Consider the following 20,093-nt stretch of genomic DNA (forward strand, 5'->3'; position numbering starts at 1 on the left):
CTTCATGTAGTTTGTAGCTCTTATCGTTTGGTGCCTCCATCATATTTAATATTGATATTTCTCCTTGGTGGATTAATCCTTCTGTCATTATGTCATGTCCCTCTGAATCTCTGGTAAATTTCTTTGCTCTAAAGTGTTCTTTATTGATATTATTATGGCCACTCTGGCTTTCTTTTGATTAATATTTGGATGATATGTCTTTTTCTATCCTTTTACTTTCAACCTACATATATAGTCATATTTAAGTGAGTTTCTTGTAGACAACATTCGATTGGGTCATATTTTCTAATCCATTTTGCCAATTTCTGTCTTTTAGTTGGTATATTTATTTTTTATTTTATTTTATTTTTTAAGATGTTTATTTATTTATTTATTTGGTTGTGCTGGGTCTTAGTTGTGGCAGGAGGGCTCCTTAGTTGCGGCTCGAGGGCTCCTTAGTTGCGGCTCGAGGGCTCCTTAGTTGTGGCTCACCGGCTCCTTAGTTGTGGCATGCGTACTCTTAGTTGCAGCATGCATGTGCGATCTAGTTCCCTGACCAGGGATTGAACCCAGGCCCCCTGCATTGGGAGCGTGGAGTCTTAATCACTGCACCACCAGGGAAGTCCCTCAGTTGGTATATTTGGATCATTTATGTTTAATGTAATTATTGATGTTAGAATTTAAATCTGCCTTTTTATTTTCTGTTTGTTCTATTTCTTATTTTTCTGTTTTATTTTTCTTGCTTTTTTATGGATTACTTGAACTTTTTTTGAATTATGTTTTATTTATCTATACTGTTTTAATTTTAATTTCGTAATTACATTAATCTGTACATTCTCCTATGGCTATAGTGTTTTTGAGTGTATCTCTTTGTAGCTTTTTTAGTAGTTGCTCCAGGTATTACTTTACATATGCATAATTTATTGCAATCTAATGGTGTCAATATGTTATCAGTTCAAGTCAAGTGTAGAAACCTTATCTCCCTTTACATTTCTTTGCCTTCCCCTGCTTCTAATTGTCTTAAATATTTCCTCTACATAGAAGAACATCATACAGTGTTATAATTTTTGCTTCAATGTTCAAACGTAATTCAGAAAACCTAAGAGGAGGAGGAAATGTATTTACTCATATTTTTCACTCTTTTTGTACTATCTTCCTTTTTATATTCCAAGATTTCTTCCTTTTCCATTTCCTTTCTGTTTAGAGAACTTCCTTTAGCCATTTTCTTAAGATAAGTCTGCTGATGATGAACTTTCTTAGTTTTTCTTCAGCTGATGTCTTGATTTCCCCTTCATTCTTGAAGGATAGTTTCACTAGATATAGAATTCTGGGTTGACAGTTCTTTTATTTCAGCACTTCAAAAATGTTATGCCATTTCCTTCTGGCTTCCATGGTTTCTGATGAGAAATCTACTATTATTCAAGTTGTTTTTCTTCTTTATGTAAGGTATTGTTTCTCTTAGCTTTCAAGATTTTTTCGTCTTTAGGGGTTTTTGTTGTTGAAATTTTATTATTATATTCAGTGGCATAAAATTACATTTAAATAAATATAAGAAGAAATACTGTGTTTAGTTTTGAGAAGTTTAGCTTGGTATGGGGTTTCTTTGGGTTTATCCTGTTCATGATTTACTTACATCTTGAAACTGTAGGTTTATGTCTTTTGCCAAATTTGGAAAGTTATCAGCCATTATTTCTTCAAGTGATTTTTCAGCCTTGCTCTCTTTCTTCTCTCCTACTGGGATTTGGACAACATCAGTGTTAGATTTTTGTTATGGGCCCATAAGTCCCTGAGCCTCTGTTCATTTTTTTTTTTCCCCAGTCTATTTTCTCTGTATTGTTCAAACTGGGCAATTACTATTGCTCTATATTCCAGTTCACAGATTTTTTCCCCCTCTGACCCCTCTATTCTGCTGTTGAGCCCATTCACTGACTTTTTAACTTTAGTTATATTTTTCAGTTCTTAAATTTCCACTTTGATCTTCTTTACATTTTCTATTTCTGTGCTGAGACTTTACATTTCTTTGCTCAGACTTTCTATTTTTTCATGTTTTAAGCATGTTCATAATTGCTTGTTAAAACATTGTTGAGATGGCTGCTCTAGAATCTTTGTCAGATAATTGTAATATCTCTTGTCATTTTAGTGTTGGCACCTATTGATGATCTTTTCTCTTTCAAGTTTAAATTTTCCTGGTTCTTGGTGCGATGAGTAATTTTCAGTTGAAAACTGGACATTTTGGATATTACATTATGAGACTCTGGATCTTACTTAAACTTTCTGTTTTAACTGGCTCTTCTGATTCCTGGCAGAGGAAGGGAGGGACACTGCCTTGTTGCTTCCAGGTTGGGGTAGAAGTCCAGATTCACAACTTGATCTCTGTTGACACTGGAGAGGAATGGGGCTCCTAGTTACTGCCGGGCAGGGGTGGGAGGTTTGGATCCCACGAGGCATCCACCAATATATATTACCCTGGCTGGGAGAGGTAGGACTGCCTTGTTATTGTTCCCCATGTGGCCACTACTGACACCATAGAAAGGTGGCCTCGTTATCTCTGGGCAGCAGTGAAAGTCCTGACTCTCCACTCAGCTGCCTTTGACACCACCCCAGCAGGGATGGAGAGGGGTGCCTTGTTACTGCTGCTGTGGGTGGAATTCAGATGCCCCATGTGGTCTCCATTGACATCATAGGGGCACGACCCATTACTGTCAGGCGGGGATGAAAGTCTGGCTCCCTATGGGCTTCTCTTATACCATTTCAATGTGTGTGTGGGTGGGGGGGTTGCAGTTGGGGTCCTTTGATATACCCGGCTGGGCAGGAAGTCTAGGCTCCCACTCCCCCTTTGCTGGTGTGGGTGGGAGTGGAGCCACCATTTTTTCTGTGGCTTTTGGCTGGGGTAAGTGGTTACAGTTTAAAAGTTTTTCCTCTTGTTAGGTTTCCCCTTTCCTGGTCTTTTGACTTTTGTTGGGGACTTTTTATTTGTTTGCTCCTTGTGGCATTTCTAGGGGATGCCAGCTTTTTCAGCTCCAAATCTGGGAACCACAAAGCTAAAAGAAAACCCAGGGAACTCATCACCAGGTTGTGCCTCAGATCCCAAAGTCCCTAGCCTGTCTGTCTTTTTCTCTCCACCTTTCAGAGTCTTCTCATGTCTTATATACAATGTCCAGGGTTTTCAGTTTTACTTAACAACAGGGAAAAGTATATCTACTCCATCTTCCTGGAAACAGAAGTCAAGATATAATTTTAAAATATTAGTTAGTTTCATGTTTTTGGAATACTACAGAGATCTATTTATCGCTGGTATGTTAACTCCCTCACTAGAACTGTGTCTGGCACATGGTAGGAACTTAATAATATTCAGTGACTGAATCTCTACTTTACCAATGAGAAAACTTAGGGACTTAAGTAATTTCTTCTTCTTCAAGTGGTAATAGGAAGAACTCGGATCTGAACCTGGACAGTCTGATTCCAAAGCCTGAGCTCTCAGAAGCATCATTGGGGCACTCATGAAATTCAAGGCCCCTTTTGTTCTTTTAGGACAAAGGACAAGTGAGAGGGAGCCCCCACTTGAGACAGTGACAAAGTGACAACATGACACTTTTCTACTGAATTAACAATGTCCTTGCATTCTGCAAGCAAATGCCCAGTGCTGTCAACTCTCTTTCCTTCTATTCACTGCCAAGCTTCCTGCCTAGTGTCCTAATTATTCCTTAATTCCTGTGCAAATGGGGTTCCACTCCAATTTCTCTTCTGCAGCTGCCTTTTTTTCAGCCCCAAAGACCAAATGCAACAGTGCCTTCCCTTTATCACCCTTTAAACTTTTTCTGCAGTGTTTCCTAATGCTATTCACCACTTCCCAAACTTCTCCCTACTCTTGACTTTCATGATCCTTCACTTTCTTGCTTTGCTCTCCACCCCACTGATTACTTTCTGACTCCAGTTTTTACTGCCATCGTCTGAATGGCAGAATTCCTCGAGATTCTTCCTTTCTTGTCCACAGACTCACAGAGCTTATCCAAGCTCACAGCCTCAACAAGGCTGATAAATACACTCATTCATTCATACATTCAACATTCATTTATTGAGCACCTGCTATGTACCAGGCATTGTTCTATAGCAGGGAACAAGGTAAACAAGGTCTTTATTCTCATGGAGTTTATATTCTAGTGGAAGACACAGAAAGCAAACAAACAACAGCAGCAAATCAGTTAGTTATGGAGCCAAATGACATTTCAACCATGTTAATCAAACTTGTAAACTTTCATGTACATTATCTCAATTATCTATTAATTCTAAAATTACTGAGGGTAAAAATTGTGTTACTTCCATAAAAGTAATGCTACCACCTTATTTTTACGTATGAGGTTTACTTTAAAGATGTGCTTTAACATAGTTGGTGATTTTAAAAATCTGTTGATTTTAAAATATTGCTGATTATTACATATTAATTTTTCCTAAGGACTTTACAAATATCTAAGAGCAGTTTAATATGTTCTTGATGTTACACAATGACTTTGGAACCTGTGCAGCCACGTACCAGCCACACAGGCTGGGGCAAGTTACTCAGCATCTCTACACCTTCGTTATTCTTGCCTCCAGGAGCCCCTCAACTCATGAACCTCATATCCAGACAAGGGCTCAGCTCAAGAGTTCAAGGCAGCTCCCCTGAAGGACCACTGTGTCCTAAGGGAAGCTCTTTTTAGTTTTGAAAGTCATAGCATATGGGACAAGAATGTGGCTCTGGCACCAGGCAGCTTGAATTTATGTGCTGGCTCCTCTACTTCCTAGAGTTAGACCCTTAGCAAGTTATCTAACCTCTCTGTGCCTCAATTTTTTCATCCTTAAAATGGAGTAATGATAGTGCCTAGTCTGTAGAATCTTTACGATGATGAAATGAGTCAATACCTATGAAGTGCTTAGAACAGTGCCTAGTACTTAATAAGTGCTACATGAGTGTTTGCTATTTTAATCTATTTATATACATACTTCTGTCACTTTAAGAGAAAACCAGTTCACTGGACTTCATCTGTTGGAATCTCACTGCCATTAAGGTTTGAATCTTGGACTTTTACGTTTTGGATGCTTTAATAAATTCAGGTTATCAAACAAATAAACTTAAGAGAAGAAATACATTTTTATCTCTTTCAACTTTAGAGAATGAGCTTCTAAAAATGAATGCTGGGTTTCTTTCCACTTTGAATTTTGAGAGAAAAAAAGATTTATATAAACAAAACAAAAGGCACATAAAAATCCATTAATTCAGAGGTATGTTTAAAAGAAATAGGCCAGATGGCAGATAGTTAATATACACTAAAACTGTTAATGTCACACATAAGAATTAAAATGTATCAACAACCAGAAGCTGGGCAGAGAATTTCTGGTGTCATATTCACTTCTATGGCACTGTGTTGTGCAGTTCAACTGCAATTAAAAACAGAAAAACCCTCTCTCCCTCACTTCCCCTTTTCCTCAGGTTTGTGGTTTTGAAGCATATCTCCCATGATTCCCCCCCCCCTTTTTTTCCCCCTCTAATCACCTTCCCTATGTTACTTGTCTAAGTCAGAGGGAGAAAATAACTTTAGAAAAGCAACAAGCAGTAAAAAGTAACTTCTATAACAGGGAAACCACATTGGTGATAATGCAGATCACTTAGAAATTAAATATACCCTCCTTGCCCAGTCAAACCAACTAGCTTTGCATCTGTTAGTACCATATGGCTGGTTATCTGAAAGCCTAAGGCTGACTTCATCAGCACAGGGCCCCTAGCCAGCCAGGCTTGCAGGCTTGCATAGCACCCAGGGCTGTCCTGGGGGCTCCTGGGCCCACAGAGGGTTTAAGACATTGGCCATTTACCAGGCCTGACCTAGTGACCTTTGCAGCTTCTTTGTGAGGGCTTCAGGGAATCTGCATCCTGTTCAGTGGGCACAGGGAGAATGGTTCATGTGCTGGAAATACCTATCTCGGCTCCATTTGCCGGTAAGTAGTTCCTGGCAGAATTCCTGCAGAGATGAGTTTGGATGTGAGACACGTCCTTCCTTCTTTAAGAGGTGGGGACTGAGGCGCCTGCGGGAATCTTGAGAGCATGGGGCTGAAGTCATTCCTGAGCCACGGCTCAGCTCCAGAAGCGCCCCAGGGCACCTCCGACGCAGCTGCGTCAACAGTGCCAGCCCTACGCCCTGTGCCTTATTTGAGGCTGAGATCCTATTAAGCGGCTTTTGCTGAGGAAATGAGCTGTGTTGGCAGGGGGTTCAGTGCCAGGCAGAGGGGTTTCCTGCTGCTGGCATCCACTTTCTTTCAAGACCTCTTTCACTCTGCACAGATTGGCTTTATTTTATCGGGAGAGGAGTAACAAAAAATGCCCGTTTCCCCCTCCATAGTTTTTAACGCTCTCCTTCCCAGAAGTTAGTCTTTGCATGTATCTCAGCACCAGCATAATGCCTGTCTCGATGTTCAATAAAATGACAGTTTCCTTTCCTTCCACATCTCCTGCCTCCCCCATCTTGGCCGTTTACTAAGAGCCAGGGCCTTCATGTTCGGGTACCCGCATCTGCAGACACACCCAGATCTGTGCAGGGCGGCTCCCCATGCCAGAACCCTAACTGCCCCCATCCTTTATTCCATTTCCTGAAAGTCTTGATATTCATGGTTAAGGCAATCAAATCTTTATACTAATCTACATTGGGGGTTAACGAGTGCTATCAGGCATCTGTCGGTATCAAGTTAACCTTGTCACAGAGGCCTTAGATGCCAAGCAAAGCAGTGACTGACGCTGAGATTTTGGGATGCCTGGGCAGTTAGAGAAGGGAAGCTGATTGACAGTGATGGTCAGCTCACAGGCTTCCTATTAGGGCTCAGAAGCCCTGTCTAGCATTTTCCTCTGAAGAGAGACCTTTGTGGTAGGCCCGGCCTCTTTCCAGGACTTTCCAAAGCAGAGAAGGACTTGTTGCTCCTGGTTCTCCAGCGAGGCTGGACCAGCCAAATGGGCATTGCTGGGGCACAGGTGGCCAAGTTGGTCTGATCCACTGACCCGAGACCAGGTGTCTGTGTGATGGTGCAACCCACTGATTTTGTAAGAGTCCAAAAGTTTTATCTTTGAAAACCTAGCACAAAGGTGACTATAAGTACCGCCATAGGCAGCAAGAAAGTGGTACACGTCAGTGAGGGTACTGCGTAGTGGACACCTTGAAGAAGAGCTGGGTCCCTGAGTAGTGAGGGAAAGCAGGCCAATTGCTAGGATCTCTCTAGCACCTGAAGGAGAAGCCTGGCACCAGCTGGAGAAGCAGGAGCCCTCTCCAGGGAGGCGCCAGGCCGGCCAATGGGCGAGGGTGCAATTGCAAAGGCAGATGCAGGGACTGTTGCAAGAGATGGCCACACTGAGGGCCAGGAGGACACCGCCGGGCCTTGTCATACGGCGGGGCATCCGGCGGCGAGCCACCTCCCCTTCCCACCCCCCGGATGCCGGATCAGAGCCAGGAGCTGTGCGTGTTTGGTTCTTAGCCCTGTCCCCGAGGCTCGTGTTGCCCACGCATCTGGCAGTGTTTCTGCCTGTTTTTTCTCTGGGGCCACCAGAAGCCCCTGCAGAAGAAAGGTTACTTTCTACTGCAGGTAAAGAGGGGTAAGCAGCTCTGCCACTGCCCGGGCCTGGGGTGAAGACACCTGCGCGCTCTACCACCCGGTCTGAGCCTCAGGGTCCTACCTCAGCCTTGGCCCGGCTGCACCTCTGCCCCTCCTTACCAGAAGTCTCCTCCTCTGCCTGCCCCTTAAATGTCGCCCTCCCTAAGGGGCCTCAGGGATTCTCAGAACCCTCCCGCTTTACACTATTTCCCGCTGATCCCATCCGCTGCCGTGGCTCCCTCCAACACCTTCACTGGGCATCTTTTTGCATGACATTTGAATTTAAAATGGGTCTGAATCTGATCAAGGCTTCCAACTTATAGGACAGAGCGAGACAGAGGAACATGCCAACATACACCAAGGGAATGCAACCAGCAAAGTCCAGAGTGTGGGAAATTCTTTGGGCAAACAAATTCATTTCTTCACAAATAAATTGGAAGGGGGTAGGGAGTGGGGATGAGGTGGGGAATGAGGATGGGGGGAGAGAGAGAATCCATAGAGTAAAAGAGAGTTAAGAGCCTATCAACCAATCCCAATCTGTAGACTAATTTGAATCCCAATTGAAATAAACTGTTTTTTAAAAAATGAAAATTTTAACCTGACTTGGTATTTGGTAATATAAGAAATCACTGTTAATTTTTAAGGCATGATAATGGTATTGTGCTTATGTTTTTTTTTTTTTAAAGAGTCCTTATCTTTTGAAATTCATACTGAAATATTTATTGTGAAAGCTATGATGTCTGGAACTTGCTCCAAAATAATAATGCAGGGAGAAGTGGGTGAAGGTTGGGATGAAAAAGATTAACCACAATCTGATCATTATTGAGGCTGCGTGATAGGGACATGGCGGTTCATTATATTATTCCTACTTTTGTTTATTTTAAAAGTGTTCCATAATAAGAAGTTAAAAAAATAAAAGAAAGAGAAAAGGAGAGAAAAAATAGACCTATTCCAGCTGATTAATCTCAACATTTTCAGGGCCACGTACAAGTATGTGAAGATCACCTGGGAATCCTTTTTGTCACTGACTTGTGTGGCCCCTCTGGTGCCCTCTGACCCCTAACTGGGTTGGTCTTTGACCTGGTGCCGGGGTTTCCACCTCTCTGGACTTCTCCTGAATATTAACTACAAGTGATCCTGGGTTTCCAACCACCTGAGGTGGTTTTCTGTCTCGTCCAATCTCAGTATGTCTAAAACTGTACAGTGCCGTGCTCTCACTCCCACCTTCTCCATTTCTATTAAAGGTTGAGCATTTCCTTGGCCTCTATCACAGATTAAAGCCATTTAGCGGTCTCTGACTCTCCCTTCCTCTTCTCTCTGGAGGTCCACTTAGTCACCAAGCTCTATGGATTCTTCTTTCACAAGGTTTCTCAGACTTGTCTCTTCCTTTCCACTCTCACACCTATTGTCTAATGCCAGGTGTGGTTTTCCCCTGTGTGCATTGACTTCCTTGCCCATTTCCTGCCCTTACTGTCCTCCTTCCAGCCATTCCTCCCTGCCAACAACCATTAGAGACGCCGTTAGATCAAGAGCCTTGTATTTAGTTGCAGCCTAAGAGGGGATATCATGATTTGGACTCTGCACACCCCAAATTCCTGCCCTCACAATCTCAAGAGAGTCTCATTCAAAGAAGGTTGGAATGATGATTATCAGGCAGCCAGCAAAAAAGGCCTCACACCCCAAATAGAGTCTAATGTGGAAAACATTATTTCTCAATTGCTTAGCAAACGTATCTTTCACCGATTGTTTGTAGGTTAACCACACCTAGACTTGGATGATCAACAGAATCTAAGGTCATGAGGATCCCATTCAAGTGGGTCAACAGACAGATGAAGAGATCAAATGACAGAAGTAAAGAAGAAAGATCCCGAGATTCTTGCTGATTTTGCCAGTGTGCTGAACAGTAGAGCAACCCACCTGGTTTTTTGAAACCAAGGCCACAAGATTTGACAAATGACTTCAGATTTAGTCACTCACTCATTCATATGAAGTTGTACAAAGGTGTACACAAACAAATCATATTTAGTTATACACTTTATTGAGAAAAAAGTTACATTAAATGAAGTTGAGACTGTCTTGGAAAATTTAATCTATCAGGTCACCAGGACCAAACATGCAGCCTCAAAATGCTTGGAAATAAAAATAATTTGTTTGAGGCCCCAAAACAGACATTTATTATTTTATCAGTCTAGGTTAGCACCCCCCTTTTTTGAGGAGGGATTTTCTCCTCCCCAGGTCAACCATAAGCATCTTTTTGGGCAGGAGTGGGTACATGACCTAATCAGTGTTTCTCTGGAATTTTCCAGTTGGTTCTGGTGAAGAAGGGTCCTCTTTAATCTTGTTTCACCACAACCGTCACCCACTTCTCCCTGCATTATTATTTAGGAGCAAATTCCCAACATCGTAGCTTTCACAATAAACATTTCAGTATGAATTTCAAAAGATAAGGACTCTTTCAAAAAAATAAGCCCAGTACTATCACCCTGCCTTAAAAATTAACAAAGATTTCTTACATCATCAAATATCAAGTCAGGTGCAAATTTTCATTTTTTAAAACACAGTTTATTTGAACTGGGATTCAAATTAGACCACAGGTTGGGGTTGGTTGATAGACTCTTAAATTTTCCTCTGGTGAGGAAGGGAAGGAAGTTAATGATGTAGCCATTTAGGTTGTGAGTCTTGTACAGCCAGCCAGCCTGAGAGAATGAAGCCAGCACAAGAGAGATTTGAAGGACCAAAGTTCCTGGTTGCAGGCATGCCTGAGGCCAGCTGCACCCCTATCTCACCAGTTACTTAAGCCTAGAAATCCTTCTGCCTTACTAGCTCCAGGGTTTTTTTGGTTAATTAACACGAGAGAATCTTTGTCAAACACAGATCAGTGGTCTTGAGAGCAGGGAAAGGTAACCATATAAAATCAAACCAATAAAAGAAGACAGAGCCACTTGCTGGGATCTCCCAGAGGGTCAGTGGAATGAACCCAACCCTTTGAAAGCTCTAAACAAGGGTGGTGACTCACCCCTCTAGAAATTGACCTGGTTATATCATAAAAAAGATCAATTTTTACATGAGGTCTTAATGGTCCTGTTACCTAATGCTTTATTATTAGAAAAATCAACCTTTGACCAGAAAGAGGCAGGGTTTTGTTTTGTTTTTTCCTTGCACTATTCATGATTTTCTGGAATTCTTAATAAAAATTGCATGTCTCTAGGCAGAAGCTCTCCAATGCCAGATTTTCCGCTAACATTCAAATGTCATTTCCCTCAAGTTCTTCCTCTGCTCATGACCTCTCAGGGCAGCTATGTTGCTCGCAGTGTAAATTCCAAGTGCCTCATCTGGGCACTCAGGACATCAAGAATTGGGCCTAACCTTCAGGTTCATTTCCCACAGCTCAACAAAATGAACATTTGTCTTGGTCATGCCATTCTCTGTATTGCTTCACACTGGCCGTCTCACTTTTTTCCACACCTTGGGTTAAGCTGCCGACTCTGAACCATCCCTCCCACATGTACTCTTTCTCTTCATCTTACTCTCCTTTCCTGCCTTCAGAAAAACTGAGTGCACACCGTGTGTCAGGTAGTCCTGAGGGCTGGGTATAAAATGACTTACAGCATATGGTTTTGTCCTTGAGAGATATTTTGGGCTGAATCACTTTCCCCACAATTTCACATGCTGAAGTCCTAACCCCGAGTACCTCAGGATGGGTCTGTATTTGGAGACAGAGCCTCCAGTGAGCTCATGTGGGTGGGCCTTAATCCGATATGACTGGTGTCCTTATAAGAAGGGGAGGTTAGGACACAGACACTGCACAGAGGGAAGACCATGTGAGGGTACCTGAGGAAAGCAGCCACATATAAGCCAAGGAGAGAGGCCTCAGAGGAAACGCTTCCTGCCCATACCTCGATCTTGGACTTCTAGCCTCCAAAACTGCAGGAAAACAAATGTGTGTTGTTTAAGTCACCCAGTCTGTGGTACTTTGTTATGGCCACCCTGTCAAACTAACACACTCCAGGGAGGGAGACAAATGAGAAAAGAAGCAAATATAATACAGCCTTGTGAGTGCCATGACCCCGATTGTGGGAGGTGAAGGGGAGTTACTTTGGGTTGTGAAGCTCTTGAGAAGTGCCTGCCTCTCCAAAGGAGCCAGGGTGGCCAGAGGCAGGCCCTCAGACGCAAGAGGTCTTGATGCCTGTCTCACTTTTCCTGCTCCCACCGACCTAAATGCAGCGGCTCCAGCCAGGCCATGGGTGCAGACGTGCACCCATGGGAGGGCGCTTACGAACAGTGATCAGCTGAGCCAAGTGCATCTCCCTCAGCAGGTGGAGGAGTCAACAGGGCAGAAGCGGCTGAGAGCCTCAGAAAGACGGCAGCGAGCAGCAGCCAGGGGACAGCAGAGGCCACTCGTAAAGCAAAGCCACGCGGCACAGCAGAGATCAGGATAAGCAGTCGACAGGGGCAGAAGAAGCCGCAGAGAGACTGAGAGGTGGAAGTGCCGCCGCAGGCGCCCTGGGGCTGCTGGAGCCCAGGGCAGGGCTGTGAGGGCTCCTGCTGGGACCAGTGCCCGCCTCTGAGGCTGGCTCTGCTGCTGAGAAGCCTGTTAGGAGTCTTTGTTTCTTCTCCTCAGTGGTAGGGAGAGGACTTCAAGTGTGGCTAGTTACGTTTGAGACACTTGTCGCTTTTTGTGTCCTTCTTCCCAGACTCAGCACATGGGACGAACTGGCTAGATGACCGGAGAGGTGAAGGGGAGGCGGAGGCCAGGGCATCTGCTCACCACGCTCCCTGGGCTCTGCCTGGCAGGACTTTCCATCCCGTCTCGTCTCTTGGATCTCTCCAGAGCCTCACTTCCCCCAGGGCAGCACATCCTCTCCCCTGTACCTTGGTAGTGTGTATTGAAGTTGTGATTATTTTGCTTTTGCTTATAACTTGATTAATTATTAGTAATATTAATTATCGTGGGCCATAAACTCCATGGGGGACAGAGGCCATTTTGCACTTGTCTGTCTTCCCATGACTTAGCACAGTGCCTGGTACACAGTAGGTTCTCAGTACATATTCACCGAGTGAAGGACTAGATTCCCATCAGGCATATGAGGGAAAGTTAGGTAATTTGCTCAAAGTCACATATCTAACAAGTGACCTGAAAGGAAAGTCAGACGAATGCTACTTAACCAGCACTTAGGCAAACACACGGGCACACACACACACCCCCAAACCAAAACCCTCCAATGGGCCTTTTCTCAAGAGAATGGAATATATTATGATTAAAGTAATTGGCTGACAGATGGAGGTGGAGGGGCCCATTTGTGGCAAAAGCAGTACTTAATTTTTAACAAATGACAATGTAAAGCTTTGACAGTTTAAATATATGCCCTAAAAGAAAATGAAATTGAAATTAATCAAGAGAAAACTGTCCCCAAAAGTCCCTGTGGAAATGAAGTATACAGGGGTTTTTAGCCTTTTTTTTTTTTTTTTGGAGGGGAGGGGTAGAAACACACACCCCATTTTAAAAATAAACTTCTAATTACATTATTATTAACTAAAGTCCATAATTGATTCAGATTTCCTTAGTTTTTACCTAATGTCTTTTTTCTGTTCCAGGATCCCATCCAGATACCATATTAAATACATTTAGTTATCACGTCTCCTTAGGCTTCTCTTGGCTGTGACAATGTCTGACTTCCCTTGTCTTTGGTGACCTTCACAGTTTGGAGGAGTGCTGTATTTTGTTGACTTTACCAGTACTTTGTAAAATGTCCCTCAAGTGATATTTGTCTGATGTTTTTCTCATGATTAGATTAGGGTTATGGGTTTTCTGGAGGAAGATCAAAGGAGTGAAGTGCCATTCTCATCACATCTTATCAAGGGTACCATCAATAAGACTTACCACTGCTGATGTAAATCTTGATTACCTGGCTGAGGTAGTTTTGTCAGGTTTCTCCACTGTAAAGTTACTTTCCGCCCCTGTCTTTTCACTGTGTTCTTTGAAAGGAAGTCACCATGTGCAGCTCACATTTCAGGGGGGAGCGTTATGTTCCACTTCTTGAGGGAAAGTATCTACATAAACGCTTTGAAATCCTTCTGCATGGGAGATTTGTCTTTTCTCTCCCAGTTTTTCATTTATTCAATCATTTATTTATATCAGCATAGACTCATGGATATTTATTTTATACTTTGAGTTATAATCCAACAGTACCTTATTTTCTTGATCAAATTTTTCCAACTTTGGCCATTGGGAAAGCTGGAACTTTCCCAATGCCCAAAGTTTTCAGTTGACCTGTGTCCCTTCATTGTGTGTGCATGTGTGTTTTCTTTCTCTCTTCCTCCCTCTCTCCTTCCTTATTTCCTTCTGGAACACCTATTTACTTTCTGGCACTGCAATCTGTTCCAGGTTTATCTTGTATTTTCTGCCCCAGTCCTAGAATCAGCTATTTCTCCAAAGAGCCCTGATTTCTTTTATTAGAGAATGGTATTAGAAACCCAAATCTGGGCAGTAGGTGTACTCATGGTTAGTGGAGTGTTGATTCTAGGTCTCCTCAGCTGACAGAGCAAAGAAAACTGTGTATAATTAGCCATGTATGTATAATATTTATGTAAATATTTCTACATGTAACCTTCTGTATCTGTATTAAGCTAAACATGAGTTCATACTCAACTCACTTTAGCTAATACCCCTGTGTTTGGTTCTACAGGCTCTGCAGAATGGGGACGGTACTTGTTCTTGATACAATTCTGAGTAAATTTGGCTCTTGGTTAAGAAATAGATTATACGCCCTGGTCATAATCTATTCTGCTAGTGTTGTCTGTGTTGCAGTATTCAAATGTGTGGCCTCCAGAATCCAAATGCTAACGCACAGCCATTGTCCTATGAGGTGATCCACAGTTTATTGGACAACAGAAGGAATGAGAAGCTTTCTTTTATCTGACCATACAGCAGGTTCTCTGAACTGCCTTTAGGTTGACCCAGATTATGAGGAAGATCTGGATTTCACAGACTAATGTCCTAAGGGTTGACATTGTTTACCCTTGGCCAAGACAGGATTGAAAGAGAAAAACCTAACCAATAACGAAAGAATAAAAATCAGCTCAAACTGAGAAAGCAAAAAGCAGCCCTGCCCTTAACCAGGCTGGGAGGACAGAAACGGATAAGGTAAACTGCAATTAGCAGAAAACATCTTTTGTTCTCAAGGATGCAAAATGCCATAATAACCCTCTCTTGGAGTGATTGACTTGTACCAACGACACCCCCAGACCCAGTTTCCTATTTTCACTTATTGCCGTGGATAGCCCATTGCTTAGCCACAAAGAGCACTCAATCCTTAGTTAATCCCTGCTTCTCCTAATCCTGCCTGAGAAATGGCAACCAATCCGGAAGTGGTCCCTTCCCTTAGACCTTCCTCAGAATCCTTCGGTGGGGATGCAAGGCTGACAAAAGATGCTTCCCTCTGTACTCAGTACTCAGCTCCTCTGTAGTGCCCTCACTGCATGCAATCAGCAGGCAGTACATTCTAAAGTCCTCAAATGAAGTCTATGGCTGTGCAGTGGCGGCTGTCATTACCTGAGGGAGGGGTGTGCCATCCACTGGGTGTGCCAGCAGCAGATTAGAGGAGTTACCAGGAGCCAAATAAAACTTTTCATTCTTAAACGTTCACCATTCTCCTTCATATATATATATATATATATATATATATATATATATATATATTTTTTTTTTTTTTTTTTCTATTTCTGGCTGCTGCTTATACATTTATAGGAGTCCACATTTCTGCCTCCCAAAGATTCTTCATCCCCATCTCTGTGATTCTTTGTACATTTTTCTTTCTTGGAGTAAGACACTTTGTTCCCCTTCACATTTCCCCTAAAGTTACCTTGACCTTTGTCTTGGCTCGTCATTTGGCTCTGACAGCTGTTCTTTGCATTTTCTAGCTGCCCTTTCATTTCTCTACCTTTGTTTTCTTGGCCCATGCTTCCATTTAAAATTCTGTGCAGCCAGAAATCTATTAACTATTTAAAAACTTTCTTTGACTTTCTCCTTTTTTTAGCACTTTTATTTTGAAACATTTAAAGAATATTTCTCACCATTCTGTGCCTCCTAGAAAAGAGATCCCCAATTCCTTCCCTTGTCCTTTTATTTTACTTTGCATTTCTAACACGCAGTTGCTAAGTGCTCCATAACACTGGCCCCTCACCGGCTTTTGAGACCTTCATTTCCACTCTTAACACAGAACTGCAGGCAGCGACTTCTGAGTTGCATTTCACAACCTCCAGTCTTTCTTTCACATTCGATTCAGGGCTGGGGAGTGGCACATGCACGATTACAACAAAACTCACTGGTTCTTAAGACGCCCCTCCCCCCGGTTAACTGGAAACCTCAGCCTTCACCTGCATGGTTGGGAGCGGCTTTGGAAGCAGAGGGTAACCGATGATCACCGCTCATCAACTCTCCCTGGCAGTGCTGAGCAGCTAACCCTGCAGGTGCCGCGTGGGCCTGGTGTCTCGGGCCAGCTGCCATCCACCAGCAAGGGGTCTCCGCTCAGGTGCCTGCCCTTGGGGCCCTGCCGTCTGCAGTGCCACCTGCAGCCCTCATTGCTGCAAGGATGCTAGAGTCCAGGCCGCCCACCTGGGTTGACAGCCTCGCAGATGCGACCGCTTCTCCCACCTCTGTTGCACACTTGCCCGTCTTGGACCTCCAGTGCCCTGGCAGGAGAGAGACAGGCATGCCCATCACATGGGGTCCTAACGTGAGGCTGCCCTTGCCCACTCTAGGTTCTTTCCAGATTCCCTCTGGAAACTGGAATTGGCGGGATCAAAGTCATTACCACCCCCAAGCTGTGCAAGAGTGAATATTCTTCCGCTGTGCTTCCTCTGGCTGGTCTCTGTTCCTTTCTACCGCAACTTGGCTTATTCCCACCCCTGAAACACACCTACTCCACGGGCAGTCTCTCACACTTTGTAACCCCCCCAGGATGGGCCTGCAGGATTGGCCTCTCTGCCAATTTCCCTTTGATATGGGCCCTGTATTCTCACCTAATGACCTAAGGCTTGGCTTCGGAAGTCAGCTTTAGGTTATTTTCAGCCGAATCACTTTCCCAATGATCCCTTTGAAATTCCCTTCTGGTATCACTTTATATAGAAGACATGTAAATACAGTATAAACTGTATTTAGGAGAAAAAGGAAGGGGGGAGTTATCAGTGTTCTTACTTTTCACATTTCGTAACAGAATCTTTCCCTCCACAATCTTTATCTCCAACCATCGCCTTAAACCTCAGAGCTTCAGTGCTGTGAGGACTCCCATTGCGGGGAGAACCCCTCCGCTGCCTCTCTGGGCCCTCTTTGTAGGGCATCGGAGTTCTCCCCTCTGGAAGCTCCCTCTAGAATTTTCCTTTCCTACACGTGGTACTCTTGCTACTTCAGTGTTATAACGTTAATATCTGTGTGATTGTATTTACTTTGTTCTTTAGTTCATGCTCTGGATTTCTCTTCTCCTCCTGTATTTGGCTTATCCTGTTCTGCCTTTATTTCAGGTTCTACTGGTGTCTCCAGCTCTTGGTCTAACACCTCTTTTCTTGGCGACTTGAGATTCCTACAGTGAAGCTCTGACTCTTCTCCTCCCTCACCTTTTCCTATTAATTCCTCCCCTCCTCCCCTTCTCCTCTCCTGCAGGCTTGAGACAAACTTTAGTCATGGTCCTCTCATTTCCTCTCAAGAGCTATTTTCTCCCACTTACTATTTCTTACTGCCACTCCGGTTCATTGCTTAATATTACGAAAGTCATCTGTTCCATCTCCAAATACCCACCACAAGCTGAAATATATCTTCTTTATTTTCCCCTGGAAACTCTTCCAGAAAACCTCCCCTTATCTTACTTACCCCTCCCGTCCCCCAGAAAAACCTCTTCTTTGCATTCTTCAGACAAATGGAAATAACTCCTTGGTTCCTCTTCCACTTTCTTTTGTATGCCCTTAAAGCAAGCCCGACTCTGTCCACCTCCTTCCTATTATGTAACGCTCTTGGGCAGTTTGCCTAACTGCATTTTATCTGTAAACAGATGGTGGTATCACCTTTCACATTTACACCTTTCTTATTTACACCTGGGCCGGTGTTTCCACCTTCATATTGCACTCAAGAGTTTTGAATCACACTGGTGTGTCTTCCACTGTCTCTATGTTTTTTTTTCCATAAACTTGTTTATTTATTTATTTATTTTTGGCTGTGTTGAGTCTTCGTTGCTGCGCGTGGGCTTTCTCTAGTTACAGCGAGCGGGGGCTACTCTTCATTGTGGTGCACGAACTTCTCATTGCAGTGGCTTCTCTTGTTGCTGAGCACGGGCTCTAGGCCTGCGGTCTTCAGTAGTTGTGGCATGCAGGCTCAGTAGCTGTGGCTCACGGGCTTAGTTGCTCCATGGTATGTGGGATCTTCCCAGACCAGGGATCAAACCCGTGTCCCCTGCATTGACAGGTGGACTCCCAACCACTGTGCCACTAGGGAAGTCCCTTCCACTGTCTCTAAATGGAATTGTCTGGCATGTGGTCAACCCCAAGTTCCCCTTTGATGTAATCTGATTCCATACTAATCACCTCCAGGCCAGACCCCAAACTGGTCAGCATCTTTTATTAGGATTATTTAATACCTCAGGAAGCCTTTTCAGTAAATAACAAAGTCTCCTGTATCCATCCATTCTTACATGCAGAAATAGTATCCAGAATAAATCCATTTTCTCTGCTAATTTGCAATTTCATGAGAACATTTGCCCTTAAAGAATCTGAATTATAGAAAACATGTTGAGTTTACTGAGTTTCTTCTAAATAAGTTCATGACCACGGTGCCCACCCTGTGCTTCTCACTGGGTAGCTTTCCTTATCACCGGAACAGCCAACTGGGAAGCGTGGGGAGGGGGGAGTACGGAGGACAGATGTCGCTCAGGTTCTAGTCAGCCTTGGTGGGCTTGCATCCTGACCCCACCGGGACCTTGAACAACTGACTTCATCTACGCCTCCATTTCCTCATCAGCAAAACCCCCAAATAACCTATCTTTTGCGGTTGTTGGGAGGCTTAAATGAGATAAGATGCAAAGTCCTTAAAACCATTCTTAACACATAGTAAGTGTTCAGTAAATCTTAGCTAGAGTTTTTAGTGCCAAGCATCTTCCCTTCAGTGTCCACTCACGGTTCTTCCCTCTCTTAATTAGCCTAAGCTATTCTCTTTTGTTTTCCCTTCATCAAGTCCTCCTTTAGACCTTAAAGAAATACCTTTTTTCTCCCCTTCCCCCTCCACTTCCTTCTGGCCACGCTGTCTCTACTTTTTCCACATCTTTCTACGACTCCTCTCTTAAGTGTGTTTGCACCTGACAGGTGACAACCACCATCTAATTAGAGTCGGTGGGGGGGGGGGGAAGAAAAAAGAAAAATATGTGACTTCACATGTCTGAGTTTGACCCGTGATTGTAGAGGGTTCTCTCCATCTTGCATGCAGGCATCTATGTTTAATTTACAAAGTATGCCTCAGTGGGTGAATGAGGAGAGGCAGGTGATTTGGGCAAACCCAGAGACTTAGGGCAGAGATCCATGAGAAGACTGTCACCTTTGTGCTGCCAGAGGAAGAAGGATATCAGGGTTGGGTGGGACATGGGTCATCCAAATGGGGAAAGGGATCAGGGTCAGTAACCCACAGCCACTCCCCTGGCCTCATTCTCTTAACAAAGCGACAATCTAACTGCAGTTGACCTTTGATCCCCAGGGTGGAGCGCCAGAGCAGGCAGGGTGTAGGAAAGTCAGTCCACCAAGACTGTCCCAGCCTCTAGCCCAAGGCAGGTAAATCCCTGGGGGAGGGTGACTGCTCCTCAGTCCCTCCTACTTTTCTTCCAAGTTCTGTGTGATCTGTGCCCTCCTCCACCCAGGTTAGTCAATGTCAGGGCTTCTTGTGTGTCTGCAAAAAGCTGATGTAGTCTTTAAATTTAAAATGGATATCCTGTTTATTATAGTAACATCTTTTAAAACCTAGCTTCAATTTAAGTTTTTAAGTTCAGCTTACAAATCATTTTTATAAATGTAGCAGGTTTGAGCACTCACTTTTATGAGGTGTTTGATACTTGACCCGATTTACACATAATTTAATTGCCCATTACAGGTCAAATTAGGATGCAAGTGCTCCTTATTTAGAAGGGCGTGCACATGTGGGAGCCGTGGGCAGTGGGCACAGACACTTGGGGCGGGAGAGGGTCAGAGGGGAAGAATGCTGGGGGAGGGGCACCACAGCCAGGACCTAGAAGAAATTACTGGACCTTGCAGGAGGTCAGGCTGAGGAGTTCTGTTTCTCAGCCACCTGCAACACCACCTCAATGCCTGGGGCTGGTCACCGGCCCCACATGTGCAGAGCTGAAACCACCTGCACGTTTATGAACAATTCGAGTGATCACAATGAATAGGGATGAAAAGGAGTCCTTAGTTAGCAGACCAAGAAACAAGAGCTGATAAAACAGAGAATTAATATTATTAAGCATATGTTGCTCATT

This window comes from Balaenoptera physalus, assembly GCF_965194825.1.
Source record: "Balaenoptera physalus genome assembly, chromosome: 17".
Lineage (NCBI taxonomy): Eukaryota > Metazoa > Chordata > Mammalia > Artiodactyla > Balaenopteridae > Balaenoptera > Balaenoptera physalus.